A 17,954-nucleotide genomic window follows, 5' to 3' on the forward strand; every position below is an offset into this window, starting at 1 on the left:
AATTTATTGTACAGTATGTAAAACAATCTCAGAATGGCCTGGATAAGTCAAAGCGTTTTAAAGTTATCAGCACTTAAAGTGACACTGGTCAGATTTGCAAAAAATGGCCTGGTCCTTAAGGTGAAATAGGGCTGAGTCCTTAAGGGGTTAAGGATTTTTGTAACATTTTCATATTTTGAGAACGCTCCTTTGACATGATATCAGAAATAATTTCTCATTTTTACTCAATCTTGTGGCTGGGAATATTAGGTCTTCTCTCTTGCTGTATCATAAAATGGAGTTGTCTCTTGTGGCTTCACATCTATTACTGTTTTTCTTTTATTTCTTTGGTGCATGGAGGTTTATGCACTGTGATGTTTTATAATCTTATTCCTTGTGAAAACATTTGCAAGTAATTCCCATCAGGCGGAAGAATAAAATCTCACAATTATCACATCAGAACACAGTCTGATGCAGCTTCAAGAATGAAAAGATTCAGTCAATGTGTTTAAATATAAGTAAATTCTTATAAAAAATAACTCCTTTCTAATCTCATTGACCTTTGTCATGATGATAAACCTTAGGTTAAAAAAGGTATTGTGAAGATAAAAATGAATGCCTTGCCTGAATGTCTAATTAGGCACAACATTGACTTACCTGTAAATATAAAGATCCGCAGTTAAAGGAGAAGAGTGATGGAAAAAGGAGCAGGAACTAGTCATTTTGTGATGCCTGGTTGACCAAGAATACAGTAGCTCCGTAAATGCTAAATACGGCTGCTCTTCCATCCACAAAAGGAAGAAGTGGTCAGGAGTATATGTTTGGAGAAGGAAAAAAAAAGTATGTAAGGATAGATGAAGAGGAAATTTCAGCACCCTTGATGTGTTTAACCATATGCTATAAGCAGAGGCTCCACTCCTGGCTTTAGCTCACAAGCTGGCCAAGCACTGACTGTCTGAAGGTGGCCATATACTTGTAAATGCAAATGTTAGATAATCATTAGGCAGATCATTTGTAGTGTTTCTTCTATATCTGATTGCTGATGCTTTAAAAAGTAAAAGCATTCATTAAAGACAAAAGAGACACTTTCTATGTAAGTGAGGAAGGAAATCACTTTTTGATCTCATCAGTGTACCTGTCTCAGTATCCCATTCTGAAATGAAATGATCACTCTACAAGAGTACAAGCAAATGAAAGGCTGTCTCAAGAATGAATGTTAATCATGGTTATTGCTTTCAGAACATCTTCACTTATCAGAGTACATGAGCTGGATTACTGAAGAAAAGACGTCAGTTTCTAAAGCAGTGTCTGTTCAAGGACTGTTTCTAAGCAGTTATCCCTATTGTTTCTCTAGTGAGTGGTAGCAGTTAATATGTGGCTCATAGCAACATCTTATATTATATTGTTAGCAAGCATTCCTTTATAAATATGATATACAGTAGTTAAAGTTCCCTATGTTCACATACTATACAAAGCAAGTGATGTCATCAGCAGTTGTTGAATCTACAGCATGCTGCGGTTATTGTCTGGCCGCCTCTCGGCTTGTTTGCGGTGCTGTGACCAGACCTCCGGCCTGCCCCCATTATAGTGAATGGGGCCGGAGCGGACTTCCGGCGGCACGGTGGGCTAGCATTAGCATGGATCCGTCAGGCTGTTTCCCAAGTGTGAAAGTAGCCTAAGTCGGAAGTATTAAAATATAAAAATATATACAGTATTGTGTGTGATGAACATTTCCAATTTACAGGTTTTTTTTTGGGTCAGTTTACTAGAGATGAGCGAATTGAAGCTAACGAAGTCGAATGAGTTCCGAATTTCAGAAAAAATTTGATTCTGTACAAATGCGTGCTAACGAATCACAATTTTTCCTAACATGGCGGCAAGCCGGCTACAATGGTGGCTAAAATGGCGGCTACACGTGTGAGGACATGGGGCAAGGAACTCTGGGAAGGCGATTTACTAGTGCAGAGAAAGGATAGTGAGAGAAATCATTTCACCGGCAGAGAGAGACGTGTGCAGATGCTAGGGAGAGTCATAGGAAAATCCTCATTGTGAAAAAAAGCTAATTACAAGTGCAGGGAAACATTACTTGGGGATCCAGATAGTCTCATAATACAGCTCTGTCATTTCAGCAATTAGTTATTGGGGTGCAAGTGCTATGTTGAAAAGCATTTAGTGGCTTTTTTCTGTGGAAAAAGATAAATATATACACAGGTCACTTTTGCTGTTAACTGCGCTAATATCATTTAGTGGTCTATTCCAATACAATACGAGAAATATTTGCGCACGTCACTTTTGTTGTTATTTGAGTTAAAGCGTTTATTGCCATATTTCTAGAGAAAAATAGACTAAGTTCATATTTGCTGTTATTTGCGCTAAAAGCGTTTCTTGTCATATTTCCCTACAATACGAGAAAATAGACATAGTTCACATTTGGTGCTATTTGCCCTAAAAGCGTTTATTGTCATATTTCATTACAATACGATAAAAATAGACGCAGTTCACATTTGGTGTTATTTGCGCTAAAAGCGTTTATTGCCATATTTCTAGAGAAAAAGAGAAAAATAGACTTAGCTCATATTCGGTATTGTTTGCACTAAAAGTGTTTCTTGTCATGTTTCACTACAATACGAGAAAAATAAACGCAGTTCACATTTGGTGTTGTTTGCGCTAAAAGCGTTTATTGCCATATTTATAGAGAAAAATAGAAAAATAGACTAAGTTCATATTTGCTGTTATTTGCGCTAAAAGTGTTTCATGTCATATTTCACTCCAATACGAGAAAAATAGACACAGTTCACATTTGGTGTTATTTGCGCTAAAAGCGTTTATTGCCATATTTCAGTAAAAAAAGAGAAAAATATACGCGGTTCACTTTTTCTGTTATTTTCTCTGAAATCGTTTAGTGGCCTATTTTAGTCCAATACGAGAAATATATACGCAGGTCACGTTTGCTTGTATTTGTCCATAAATAATTTAGTGGCCTATTTTAGTACAATACACGAAATATATACTCAGTTCACGTTTTCTGTTATTTGCGCAGAAATAATTTAGTGGCCTATTTTAGTACAAAAAGAAAAATATATTCGTTGCTTTTAGGGGTGTTTTAATTTCCGTTTCATTTGTTTATTTCAGCTACAAGTATGTCAGGCAGAGAAGTCCCAGGCCATGCATAGAGGAGTGGAAGAGGCATGAATGTTTCTGGCGCAAGCAGAGGTCGCAGCAGAGTAAGGGGTCATGGCAGCAGTAGTCGCAGCGAGAGGCCTGAGCTCCCGGTGTCGTCTACCGGTCGTGTCTTGACCAGCAACCCAGCGGTTCTTGATTGGTTAACTCGGTCATCCACGTCATCCCAAGTGACATCAGACACCCCCAGCCAACAGTCGATGGGTTCGTCAGACACAACCCTTAGTTGGCATGGCCCGGGAGCAGGCCCTGTGCCCTCACCTGTCCTCAACCTGCCTCTGTCCTTTTCTGTTCCCTCACCGCGAGAAGTAGCATATGCTGTAGGCTCTGCTCCACTTTTTCAGCGAGGAACAGCTACTAGAGGACAGTCAGCAGCTACTGCCCAGCCAAGATCTGGAAGAGACATCCGCAGCTTTCTCCGCTAGTCGGGCAAGTAGTGATGAGGAGAGTGACGTGAGAGCTTGTGCTGCGAGTGGTCAAGCTCCTGACTCAGAGGCCGTTGAGGTGGACATAAGTGATGTGCAGAGACTAATCGATGATGATGAAGCCAATCGCACTTGGTAGCCGGATGCAGAAGGGGCTTCATTATCATCAGGAGAAGAGTGTGGCAGCTTGCCCATGAGGCAGCAGTGAAGCCAGCAAGGTGGTAGCATGGCTGAGAGTCAGCAGGGTGGCAGCAGTGGGAGGTCGGGAGCCAAACGTGCCCGGGGTAGACAACCTTCCTTGCAGTAGCCTACCTGCCCGAAAAGTAGTGGTGCAGGAGTTCACGGAGGCAGCTGCAGTAGCAATCAGTCAGTGCGGACTGTTGGGGGAAAACCACCTACTCAGCGGTGTGGCAGTTTATTTTCAAAGTGCCAGAGGAGGTGAACGTGGCCATATGTCTCATCTGTGGGCAGAAGGTGAAGCGTGGCCAGGGTGCCAATGTTGGCACTACGGCTCTGCGTCAACATATGCAGCGTCGCCATTCAGTGGCCTGGGAGAACCGTGGCTCCGATGTGGTGGTCCAGCCTGCCGCAGCAACCGCTACTTCACACAGTGGCATGCACCCAGTTTCAGCCAGTCAAGACTCCACCACCTCAGCTGAAGGGAGCTGTCTGTCAATCCCATCTTCTGCTGGTCCAGATGCTCCTGCTCCTGGTCAGTCATTCCGTCAGCAATCGATTACCGAAGCGATTGCCAAGAAACAACAGTATGCGTGCACGCATCCAACGGCGCAGAATCTGAACGTGCTATTGTCCAAGTTGCTGATGCTTCAGTCCCTCCCTATCCAAGTGGTGGACCCTGCACCTTTCAGAGGATTAATGGCTTGTGCCGAGCTGTGGTGGAGTGTCCCAAGCCGTCATTTCTTTGTTTGCATGCACTTCAGCCACTCGTACACCGCAAAGCACACCCTCCTTGAGTTGCAGTGGCAGAACAGCATCCCCCAACATAGGCTGATCGGCGACATTTCCACCCATTGGAATTCCACCCTCCATATGTTGGACCGACTATACGAACAGAGAAAGGCCATCAACGATTTCTTGATGATGTAAACAGATAGGAGTACACCCCTGTGTAACTTCGATGTGAGCCACTGGCAGCTCATGTGTGACACCTGCCGTTTACTCAGGCCCTTTGAGGAGGCCACGTTATTGGTCAGTAGCCAGGACTACGGAATGAACGTCATCATTCCACTGCTTCATGTCCTGGAACAGATGGTATGTAGTAACAATGACTGGTCAGGGGACAGGAGACGTGGCGCCTCGATCTCACGACCATATGAGCCCTGTGGGGACTGAACTGGAAGAGGAGGGGCAGCAGGACATTGGACCTCTGGCAATGTGTAGCCAAATGGGTGGTTTGTCTACTCAGCTGACAGGACAGGAGGAGCAGGAGCAGCCAGAAGAGCTATAGGACGATGAGGAAAACAAGACAGAGGACCCGGACACACCGTGGCAGTATGCAGTGGAGATGAAGACAGGGAGTCCTTCCGAGTCACTTGCACAAATGGCCCACTGCATGCTCATTTGCTTGCGTAGTGACAGCCGAATTGCCACCATTCAGCAGAGGGATGACTTCTGGCTTTCCACCTTGTTGGAACCTCGCTACCGGTCCAGAATGGGAGCCTTTTTTACACCCACTGAGAGGGAGGACAAACTAAACTACTAGAGACATCCTATGTAGTCAGTTGGCTGCTGCCTATCGGCCTCATTGTCCATCCTCTCGCAGGTCTGACCAGATGGAGTAGCTTTATTCACCCGCATAGTGAAGAAACTTCTCAGCAGCAGCAGCTAGACCTGGAACCAGCAGGTGGTGGCATACTTGGACAGCACCCTGCCACCCCTCATTGAAGATCCGCTGAACTAATGGATAGCCAAACTGGATTTGTGGCCGCAACTAGCAGATTTTGCCCTGGAAAAGCTGTCCTGCCCGGCCAATAGTGTGGCATCAGAGCGGGTGTTTAGTGCAGTGGGGCCATAGTTACCCCAAAGACCACCCAAATGTGGAGAGACTGACCTTTGTCAAGATAAATCAGGCGTGGATCAGCCAGGATTTCCAACCACCAATTCCTGATGGATCAGACTAGATCATCCATGGTGCAACACCAACACTTTGATACCATTTTTTTCTGACTACCTGCCTCAGCTACTACTTTGATGCTGCAACCCACCTGATGCCACACATCTGATGCCAAATGCTCCTTATTTCATCCACCTTCATCAGCGGGTACTGGTATTGCCACCCACCGCCCCACTCTGTTACCGGGTCACTTTCTGATCTCCTGATGCAGCTGGTGCTGCCATCGCCAAACTATGTCACCTTGCCACTCTGTGGTCACCTCCTGCTGCTGCCATCTCCACACTATGTCACCTTGCCACTCTATGGTTTCCTCCTGATTCTGCTGCTGCCATCTCCACATTATGTCAACTTGCCACTTTGTGGTCTCCTCATACTGCTGCTGCCATCTACACACTATGTCAACTTGCCACTCTTTGGTCTCCTCATGCTGCTGCTGCTACTGCCATCTCCACACTATGTCACCTTGCCACTCTGTGGGATCCTGCTGCTGCCATCTCCAGACTATGTCACCTTGCCACTCTACGGTATCCTCCTGATGCTGCTGCTGCTACTACGGCTATCTCCACATTATGACACCTTACCACTCTGTGGCTCTGTGGGATGCTGCTGCTGCTTCTGCAATCACCACACTATGTCACCTTGCCACTCTGTGGTCTCCTCCTGCTGCTGCCATATCCACACTATGTCACCTTGCCACTCACTGACCTCATCATACTGCTACCATCCACAGACTTTGTCATTGTGCCACTCGGTGGCCTTCTCATGATGCTGCTGCTGCATCCGCCACCTCCAGACTCTGTCATTGTGCTACTCTGTGGCCTCCTCATACTGCTGCCAACTCCAGACTCTGTCATTGTGCCACTCGGCGGCCTCCTCATACTGCTTCCACCTCCAGACCCTGTCATCGGGCCACTCTGTGGTCTCCTCATGCTGCTTCCACTTCATCACTATGTCATCATAGGTCCACTCTGTGGACTTCTCATGCTGAATTAGATGATCTACTAGTTGAGGAAATAGCTAAAATGACATTGAAGGGGAAAGTTATCATTATGGGAGACTTTAATCTTCCTGATGTAAACTGGAAAACCAAAATAGCTAGTTCTGCCAGGAGTACAGATATTCTAAATTCCCTACTGGGATTATCTCTACAGCAAGTAGTTGAGGAGCCAACCCGGAAGGAGGCCATTTTAAATTTAGTATTCACAAATGGGAATTTGGTATCTGATATTACTGTAGGGGAAAGCTTGGGATTAAGTGATCACCAGTCAGTGTGGTTTACTATAAGTACAGCGACTGAGTCACACCACACAAAAACAAAATGAAGGAAAGGGACCTCAGTTAGGAAAGAAGACTAATGAATCTATTGATGCATGTGTCTTTACAGGGGAAGAGGTTCTAAGTCAGCTGTCTAAAATTAATACAAATAAGTCACAGGGGCCTGATGGGATACACCCAAAGTTATTAAAAAAGCTCAGCGGCGAACTAGCAAAACCCTTAACAGATTTATTTAACCAATCACTGGCAACAGGAATCGTCCCATAAGATTGGAAATTGGCAAATGTTGTGCCCATTCACAAGAAAGGTAGTAGGGAGGAATCGGGCAACTATAGGCCAGTAAGCCTGACATCAATAGTGGGGAAATTAATGGAAACCATACTTAAGGAGAGGATTGTGGAACATCTAAAATCCCATGGATTGAAAGATGAAAAACAGCATGGGTTTACTTCAGGGAGATCATGTCAAACTAATCTTATTGATTTTTTTGATTGGGTGACTAAAATAATAGATGGCGGAGGTGCAGTAGACATTGCTTATCTGGACTTTAGTAAGGCTTTTGATACTGTCCCACATGGAAGGCTTATCAATAAATTGCAGTCTTTGTGTGTGGACTCCCATATTGTTGAATGGATTAGGCAGTGGCTGAGGGACAGACAACAGAAGGTTGTAGTCAATGGAGTATATTCAGACCATGGTCTTGTTACCAGTGGGGTACTTTAGGGATCTGTTCTGGGACCCATATTGTTTAATATATTTATCAGCGAAACTGCAGAAGGCCTTGATGGTAAGGTGTGTCTTTTTGCTGATGACACAAAGATTTGTAACAGGGTTGATGTTCCTGGAGGGATACACCAAATTGAAAAGGATTTAGGAAAACTAGAGGAATGGTCAAAAATCTGGCAACTAAAATTTAATGTTGATAAGTGCAAGATAATGCACCTGGGGCGTAAAAACCCAAGAGCAGAATATAAAATCAGTGATACAGTCCTAACCTCAGTATCTGAGGAAAGGGATTTAGGGGTCATTATTTCAGAAGACTTAAAGGTAGGCAGACAATGTCATAGAGCAGCAGGAAATGCTAGCAGAATGCTTGGGTGTATAGGGAGAGGCATTACCAGTAGAAAGAGGGAGGTGCTCATGCCGCTCTACAGAGCACTAGTGAGACCTCATTTGGAGTATTGTGCGCAGTACTGGAGACCATATCTCCAGAAGGATATAGATTTTTTGGAGAGAGTTCAGAGAAGAGCTACTAAACTAGTACATGGATTGCAGGATAAAACTTACCAGGAAAGATTAAAGGACCTTAACATGTATAGCTTGGAAGAAAGATGAGACAGAGGGGATATGATAGAAACTTTTAAATACATAAAGGGAATCAACAAGGTAAAAGAGGAGAGAATATTTAAAAGAAGAAAAACTGCTACAAGAGGACATAGTTTTAAATTAGAGGGGCAAAGGTTTAAAAGTAATATCAGGAAGTATTACTTTACTGAGAGAGTAGTGGATGCATGGAATAGCCTTCCTGCAGAAGTGGTAGCTGCAAATACAGTGAAGGAGTTTAAGCATGCATGGGATAGGCATAAGGCCATCCTTCATATAAGATAGGGCCAGGGGCAATTCATAGTATTCAGTATATTGGGCAGACTAGATGGGCCAAATGGTTCTTATCTGCCGACACAATCTATGTTTCTATGTTTCTATGTTCCCACCCTCCCCACTTCATGACTGGTCCACTATTTTGGCTTTTGGCTTGGCTGAGATCATCATTTATTTGACCTTTTTCTGATCTGTCAGAAGGAAGGAAAAATGAGACGCACAATGGATCCTGTCTGTGTAGCAGCTGTAAGGCCTGTATGGTCCCATCAGAATTGGCTTGTGATTTGGTAGCCAAAAGCAGGAGTGGGTACAAAACACAGAAGATATGCAAATATTTGATTCACATGTCATCTCTGTTTTAAATCCACTCCTGTTTTTAATTTTGGCATTAGCAATACTGATGGATTATTGAGCAAATGCTGACCGAGTGAAGGCATATGCTCCACAGACAGGATCAGTTTTTTGTGGGTTCTTGTTCTGATGGATCAGAGGAAGGGCAAAATAATCAGTGACGTACACACAAACTTACTGCTGACACCCTCTCCACTCTGTCGGGGGGGGCTCTACTTGTATAAGCGTTTCTTTTTTTTTTTTTCTTTATAATATATTTTATTTTACAAATAATGAATCTACAGTATTCCATTTTGGTATCACAAAACAATAATACAGTAGTACATAGTATCATCATATACTAAGTTTCCCTCTTATTTTTTAACCCCCCTTTCCCTCCCTCCAACCCCCTTTTTTCCGCGGAGCTACTGTCTTTGCGCCTAGTATTATCATTTCAGGTTGCCCCATATCCGCATCCAAGTTGCCTTTTTTCCTGCTGTTTGGGCGAGGATGTATTCATATTGCTTAACCCTGTTCATATGTTCCATCCACTCCTGAAAATTAGGGTATTCCGGAGTGCCCCAATATTTAACAATTAATATTTTGGCCAGTGCAATACCCCGAAGCCAGAGTATCTGCTCAGTTTTATTTTTTGTCTATCTCTGGGAATGTACCCAGAATAACATAGTTAATGCAAGCCTCATATTTCATGGGGGAACTATCCCGCAATTTCCAAAATATTTTAGTCCAGTACTCTTTTATCCCTGGGCATTCCCACAGTAGATGTATATAGTCTCCTCTATCTTTACTGCATTTGTAACAGTTCTGTTTCCTATCGTTGTAAATACTATGTAAAAAGGCTGGTGTATAATAGAGACGGAGTATAATTTTCAGAAGAATCCATGCATGGGCAGGGGAGACCGTCGATCTTTTAATATTTCTGTACACAGCATTCCACGGGATAGGTTCCCCATTCTGCAGGTCCTTTTCCCATTTAGCCTCACTTCTAAGTATAATTGTTTTAGTGTATTCATATTTTAATTTTGCATAAATATGTGATATGGAAGTGTTAAGAGTCATATCATAACAAAAATCTAAAAAGGTGTTCCTTACAATATTTAAATAATTCTTATTCTCCGTGTAGTGAATAGCGTGTCGTAATTTTTCATATCTAAATTTATCAATAAATCCTAATGTAATATCTGGTAGGATTTTATTTAAAGGCTTAAGCTGTCCTTTATGAAAAACTTGTGCAATAAGGCATATCCCATATTTTTCCCAATATTCAACATCACCCAGTAACATAACTTGTGATAGGTGTGCATTCCCCCACAGTGGAGTGTACTGAACTGCCTGGGTTTCTCCAACCATATATCTAATTTGTTGCCAAATATACCCGAACATCCTACCGAATGGGTTCATTATTATTTTCTTCTCCATTGTGCCAGTTTCGAGAATGTGAAAGAGATCCTCCCAGGGTCTACAGTGCTCCCCATAAATAAGCCGAATGCATTTATTCTTTCGATTCCTCACACACCATCTCAATTGGGCAGCTATATTGTATAAGCGTTTAATAGAACAGGTTCTGTAGACATCTATGTGGAATCAGCTGACGACGGTGTAAAAGGAGTGCAATTCTTCTTTACACTAAGATCGACCTGTAAAGCTGAGTTAATACTCCCGTAACTGCCAAAATAGGTGAACTGTGCAGTGATTCTGGTAGCGACGCCTGTCATCTGCATGTCATACTGACTGACAGTATTATTTCACTATCCCAGCACACTCCCTATGCGTGTTACTGCAAGGCATAGTGTTCTACACCCTTATAAAGGCTCTATGCAGCCCGGAAATAGCCTTTTTTTTATCGCGATTTGCTGCGAATATATTCTGATCGAAGCAATTTTTTTCTGAATGTTCGACGGAGCAGCTGAATGAAATTTTTGAGAAATTCACTCATCTCTACACGTTACCCTTAAAAAAGTGATCGAAAAGTTAATGTAAATGTACCCCAAAATGATACCAGTGAAAACTAAAGATCGACCCACTTAAAAGAGTCCTTACTCAGTTCTGTAGACGGAAATATAAAAAAAGTTATGGATGTCAGAATATGGTGATGAAAAGAAAAAATCTACTACTATTCTTAGATAATATACAGGGAGTGCAGAATTATTAGGCAAGTTGTATTTTTGAGGATTAATTTTATTATTGAACAACAACCATGTTCTCAATGAACCCAAAAAACTCATTAATATCAAAGCTGAATATTTTTGGAAGTAGTTTTTAGTTTGTTTTTAGTTTTAGCTATTTTAGGGGGATATCTGTGTGTGCAGGTGACTATTACTGTGCATAATTATTAGGCAACTTAACAAAAACAAATATATACCCATTTCAATTATTTATTTTTACCAGTGAAACCAATATAACATCTCAACATTCACAAATACAAGGAGGCCATGTCATTAGATTTTCTTCTTTTATACCCTTTCTTGCCAGCCACGCTGTGGAGTACTTGGATGCGTGTGATGGAGCATTGTCCTGCATGAAAATCATGTTTTTCTTGAAGGATGCAGACTTCTTCCTGTACCACTGCTTGAAGAAGGTGTCTTCCAGAAACTGGCAGTAGGACTGGGAGTTGAGCTTGACTCCATCCTCAACCCGAAAAGGCCCCACAAGCTCATCTTTGATGATACCAGCCCAAACCAGTACTCCACCTCCACCTTGCTGGCGTCTGAGTCGGACTGGAGCTCTCTGCCCTTTACCAATCCAGCCACGGGCCCATCCATCTAGCCCATCAAGACTCACTCTCATTTCATCAGTCCATAAAACCTTAGAAAAATCAGTCTTGAGATATTTCTTGGCCCAGTCTTGACGTTTCAGCTTGTGTGTCTTGTTCAGTGGTGGTCGTCTTTCAGCCTTTCTTACCTTGGCCATGTCTCTGAGTATTGCACACCTTGTGCTTTTGGGCACTCCAGTGATGTTGCAGCTCTGAAATATGGCCAAACTGGTGGCAAGTGGCATCTTGGCAGCTGCACGCTTGACTTTTCTCAGTTCATGGGCAGTTATTTTGCGCCTTGGTTTTTCCACACGCTTCTTGCGACCCTGTTGACTATTTTGAATGAAACGCTTGATTGTTCGATGATCACGCTTCAGAAGCTTTGCAATTTTAAGAGTGCTGCATCCCTCTGCAAGATATCTCACTATTTTTTACTTTTCTGAGCCTGTCAAGTCCTTCTTTTGACCCATTTTGCCAAAGGAAAGGAAGTTGCCTAATAATTATGCACACCTAATATAGGGTGTTGATGTCATTAGACCACACCCCTTCTCATTACAGAGATGCACATCACCTAATATGCTTAATTGGTAGTAGGCTTTCGAGCCTATACAGCTTGGAGTAAGACAACATGCATAAAGAGGATGATGTGGTCAAAATACTCATTTGCCTAATAATTCTGCACGCAGTGTAGGTTGTGGCTCTAGTTTGATAATATGATACAGAAACCTTTTGTACATTTACTTATTGGAGGGGCCTAATTTGCAAGGTATAATAGTCCTACTTTCATATTCCAGCTATATGGCATAAATCTAATACTGGTTATTTAAATAGTGCAAATATGTTCTGATTATAGAAAATGAAATGACCAGGTGTTATCCCATAGCTCATCTAGAACTAGTGTGTTACAGGTAAGAAAGTTTTCCAACACCACAACTTATCATAAAATCTGAGTTTATTTGAAGCACTTTAAAACAGCATACAGTAGACAGTGACATGTTTTAGGTCTCAGACTGGGTCCATAGTCATAATCCTAACCAGAATTAAAGTGGTTATCCGACTCTTTAAAACTGCATCTAATGGGTGGGGGTCCGACACCCGGGATCCCTGTTGATCAGCTGTTTAAAAAAGCCCTGGTGCTCCTTTGTAAGGCTCCTTTCACACGTCCATGGTGTGTTGCGGACCCGCAACACATCCACCCGGCACCCCTATAGAAATGCCTATTCTTGTCCGCAGCTGCGGACAAGAATAGGATATGTTCTATCTTTTACGGAGCTGCGGACCCGAAGATCAGGGCCGCGCTCTGCAAATGCGGATGCGGACAGCACACAGCATCCATTCCGTCCCCATAGAAAATGAATGGGTCCGCACCCGTTCCGCAAAATTGCGGAACGGATGCGGACCGATTTGCAGACGTGTGAATGGACCCTAAGGCAGTGACGTCACGACCATTGGTCACATAGCCTAGCTGCAGCTTAGGCCTATTCATGAATGCGGCTGAGCTGCCCTTAGTCCATGTGACAAATGGTCTTGACATTACTGGCCTAGGTAAGCACAAGGAGGCCACAGCACTAACAGGAGCACCAGGGTTTTCTCAAATTGTTGATTGGGGGTCCTAGGTGTCAGAACCCCTCGGATCAGATGTTGATGATCTATCCAGATAGGTTGTCAGTTACAAAGAGTTGGAAAACTGCTTTAAACTATAAAGCAGATGTGTTCTGAAGTGCAGTACTCACTGTTTTTATTCAATACACACAGAACACGTTCCTGATAATAAATCATGTCATCTACACAAAATGGGCAACTTCCTGTTTCCCTGGTCGTATTTCTTTTTTAAAATATTCCTCCTTGATAGCTTAGTGAGGAACTGAGTATCTTTCTGTCATGGTTTGTTTGGAGACAGGCAGGATACCTTGCAGAAGAGAGACTTTATCTTTTCATCGAGTTCAGTTGAGCTTTACAGTGTCTGGAACACTTTATATCACATATCTCTGCTCAAAATGAAAAAGAAATTGCTGGAAGAAAAGAAAAAAAAAATTCTTACCATATTGAACCGCAGTTACAAATAAGATTTATTTATTTTTTTTACTTCCGCATACCCATAGAGAATTACTATCTGCAGAGCATGTACAATGGAGTATAATTCATAGCAGCTGTGACTATTTACTTTCTGCACAGTAACCGGAGGGTTAATGAAGGCACAACCATACACAGAATTTGTAGTGTGGAGTGAGCATCATCAGCCATCATGTAAAGAAACCGCAGGTGTGGGAATAATGACACCAACAGCATGTCAGATTCCTGGGAATTCATCCGCCAAGCAATTTCCCATGGTCTATTTAAATCATTTACTTCATTATGATCCTAAATCAATAGAAGTACATTTAGGCTTATCTGAAGACTGCTTTTTCTAAACTGTCAATTTAGTGATGGATTCAATTGGCGAGTGTAGCTAGATTTAGTACTGGTGCAGTCACCACTTAACAAATTCTGCTTAGGAAATTAAATCCTAGAGAGGAAGGCTAGATAATGTAATTTATGTATAAAGTTCCTTCATTTCTGCAATTCTTTTCTTTTTGATAAAGAAAAAGTGTGCGACTAAGAGTGTGGCCACCACTCAAAACGCGTCACAAGCAAGTTTCTGTGTTTGTGTGTCCTTTTACATGTCTGGATCTTAACAAGATTTAATGCATTTCCTGTGATTTTGATACCTATGATCTATCCTCAGGATAGTATCTGATCGGTGGGGTCCGACACACGGGGCTGGCTGATCGCGATACCAAGCACAGCCGCTATGCAATGTATGGTGTTCGGCTTGATAAGCTGCGGGAATGCTGAGCCACACACAGGAGCACCGTTGCCTTCTCAAACAACTGATTGGCAACTCCCACCATGCCCTGCTGTAGGCAGACTGGGCATGCTGGGAGTTATAGTTTTGCAACAGCTGGAGAGCCGCAGATTAGCCATCCCTGGTCTAGGTCATAGCACGTTGAAATAAGGAAGAGGAGACACCCAGTTAAGTAAATATGAAGTGGGTTTCTAGTCAACAATTAGTAATCCACAGGCCAATGTACATACAAAATATTCCAACAATACAATAGTAGAGGCCAATGGCATACCCACAAGGCAAAGCTTTCCATTGAAAAATGTGTGTCGGGAGTGGGGGGATCGTTTTGGCACACGTCATCGACTTGTACAATTTTTATGTGCATTGGGACCTTTATTGGGGTATTTTGTATGTATATTTACAAATTATTTACTGTATACCCATCTGGTGTTACCTACCTGGTTATCTCCGGTTCCCTATTTCTAGAATATGTGTGGTTTGCCTACCAGAAGTCCTATAATTTTTTCTGTTTTTATGTGACTAGTTTTGAATATGTATTAACAAAGATACAATTTTTTAAAGACATTTTGTAAGACCAGCATGCTGGTATCTCTGTAGGTGGCATGTGTTTGGTTATGCATTCAGATTTGGACTATTAATTATAGGATTATTCATTGGTGTTGATTGTTATAGTTGTTATGTAAGTAACTCAAATACATGAAACTCTGCAATATAATTTTGGGAAGAATGGGGTATATTCTTCACTGCACCTTCTTGCAGCCTGTAGGCTCCCTCTTAAGCCACCAGAAATGTTGTGTAGTGTAAATAGTAGACAGTGCATATGGATGATGGGAAAAGAAAGCAACAGTTGACGTGTAGACCGGGTGTCTTTATCTGTGCCAGGGTTATCAGAGTGGTTTAGGTTGAATATATGTGGCACATCTATAGATTACCTGTCTAAAAGTTTGACAACTTTTAGTTTCCTTTTCTTTCAGATTTTTACATCACAAAAAGCCATCTTTAGACCACATCTCCTTTATTATTAAGCCACGCCCCCTGCCAAGCATGACCAAAAAAACTGTCCAAAACATCACATGACTTTTTTTCATCAAAAAGCATCAAAATCCTAGATAAAGTTGAGACACAAAGTCAATACCTAATGAAACCATCTATTAGAGTGCTACATTTTAACTCTTTTAATTCGCATTAAAGAAAACATGATCATCAATGAACAGATTTATAACAATTGGTGTTACAATTGCATATTCTTTCACATGTTGGCAATTCATGGTATATCTAAGGCTCTGTTCACACTTGCATCATAGCTGATATAGCGTGATGGATTCATTTTCCCAATAATCGCACTATTGATTTTATTGATGTCTGTCGGAGTTCCAGTATTTTCAGTATTTGAGTCCTTCCGACTGTGTTATTCTTGCTGTCAAAGTACCAGAAAGCTTGATGAAAATCTAAAATTTTAGAGAACAAACAGAGCCTAAAATGTGTCCAGTGTTGTGGAAATTAATATAATGTCTTTACATGGTGAGCAAAGTAATTTTAATTTTTGATATTGTCTTTAAATTCTATTAGCTAAGAATTAAATGACATGAGGTTAATGTACTGCATACAATTTTTCTCATTAATTTACAATTTGTGTTATATTTGTATAATAGCTTGATAGAAAATTAAAGATGTGAGAGCATGTGCACTATTACATGACACAATGCTTTTCAATGTTTGGTTTTTTACTCCATGCCTTCCTGGAGCCATAATTTTTTTATTTTTTCATTCACATAGCCATATTGAGGCTTGTTTTTTGCGGGACAAGTTGTACTTTCTAATGGAAAAAAATTCCAAACGGGGTGGAATTGGAAAAAAAATTAAATGTTGCCACAGTTTTATGAGTTTCATTTTCACGGCATTCCATATGTTGTAAAACTGAACTGTTATCTTCATTCTTTAAGTCAGTATAATTACAACAAGCTTCATTTTCTGGGTCAGAAAGATTACAACAATTCCACATTTATATAGTTTTACGTGTGTTTTAATGCTGAAAAAAATAAAAACTTTGACACAAATATATATTTTTTTATTTTCATCGCCATATTCTGACCCCCATAACTTTTATATATTTATGTCTGTGGAGCTGTATGAGGGCTTTTTTTTTTTTGTGGGGCAATCTGTAGTTTTTATCTATACCTTGGTGTGTGTATGATTTTTTGATCACTTTTTCTAAAAAAAATTTGGGGTAGGTGAAATGATGAAATTGGTGAATCGTGTCATTTTGATCTTTTTCTCTTAAGCCATTTGCTGTATTGGATAAATATTTTAATATTTTAATAGTACAGGTGATGCTATGATATATTTTATTATTTATTTTTATTCTGGGAAAAGTACTGTGATTAGAAATTGATATAAAATATATATATATATATATTTCTTTTTTTTTTACTTTAGTTTTTTGTTATCCAAGGGCCCAACAACATGCAGCTGTCAGATGCAATAGATTCTAATACACTGCTAAATAGAACATTTAATATATTTCAATGTAGTGCTGCTACCTGGAGGCCTACAATGGAATATACCTGTGAAAGGTCTGATAGTCTCCAGCAGACTCAGGTGTTTTACAGTGAATGAATGGCTTCCCTGATTGTCATGTAGGGGGCTGTTCCAGGACAAGGAGCGTGACTTTCTGAGTTTTTTACCTCTCAGATGCTGTGGTCACATTTGACCATGGCGTTTGAGGGGTTAAATGATTGCAAACATTAGCCCCGAATGTCTGTTGTATAAAACAGTAGGCACCCAGCACCTATGATGCTTGCTCCACTCCGGAGCAGGCGCCATCATTAACCCTTTTAGCTCAGGAAGTTTTTTCTTTTTTTCTTTTTTGTTTTTCACTTCCTGCCTTTCCAGGGCCACAACATTTTTATTTTTGCATTCACATAGCCGTAAGAGGTCTTGCTTTTTGCAGGACAAGTTGCACTTTTTAATGCCATGATTTATTATTGCATACAATGTACGGGTATTTGGGAGCTGGAATTTTTTTTCAAATGGGGTAAAATTGGAACAAAAACCGCAATTCCACAACAGTTTTATTAGTTTTGTTTTTACGGTGTTCTCTAAGTGGTAAAACTAAGTTGTTGCTTTCATTCTACAGGTCAGTATGATTATGGTGGTACCACATATGTATACTTTTTCTTGCATTTTAATACTGAAAATAAAATAAAAAGCTTGACATTTTTTTTTCTTTTTGTCACCATATTCTGACCCCTATAACTTGTTTGTAGTTATGTGTACAGAGCTGTCTGAGGGCTCTTTTTTTGCGGATTAATCTTTACTTTTTCATGGACACCATTTTAGAGTGTGTATGATTTTTTTAAATCACTTTTCACTTCAATATTTGCTATACGGGATAAATATTTTAATATTTTAATA

The 17,954-nt window shown here is 41.1% G+C and overlaps 1 protein-coding gene across 2 annotated transcripts in view; it reads left to right on the top strand.

Annotated features, from left to right (window-relative positions):
• LOC121002879 (calcium/calmodulin-dependent 3',5'-cyclic nucleotide phosphodiesterase 1C-like) overlaps positions 1-17,954 on the top strand; it is a 786,737-nt gene that overhangs the window by 106,778 nt on the left and 662,005 nt on the right. The gene's annotated exons all lie outside the window — the stretch shown is intronic.

Source organism: Bufo bufo, chromosome 5, assembly GCF_905171765.1.
Source record: "Bufo bufo chromosome 5, aBufBuf1.1, whole genome shotgun sequence".
NCBI classification, from domain to species: Eukaryota; Metazoa; Chordata; class Amphibia; order Anura; family Bufonidae; genus Bufo; species Bufo bufo.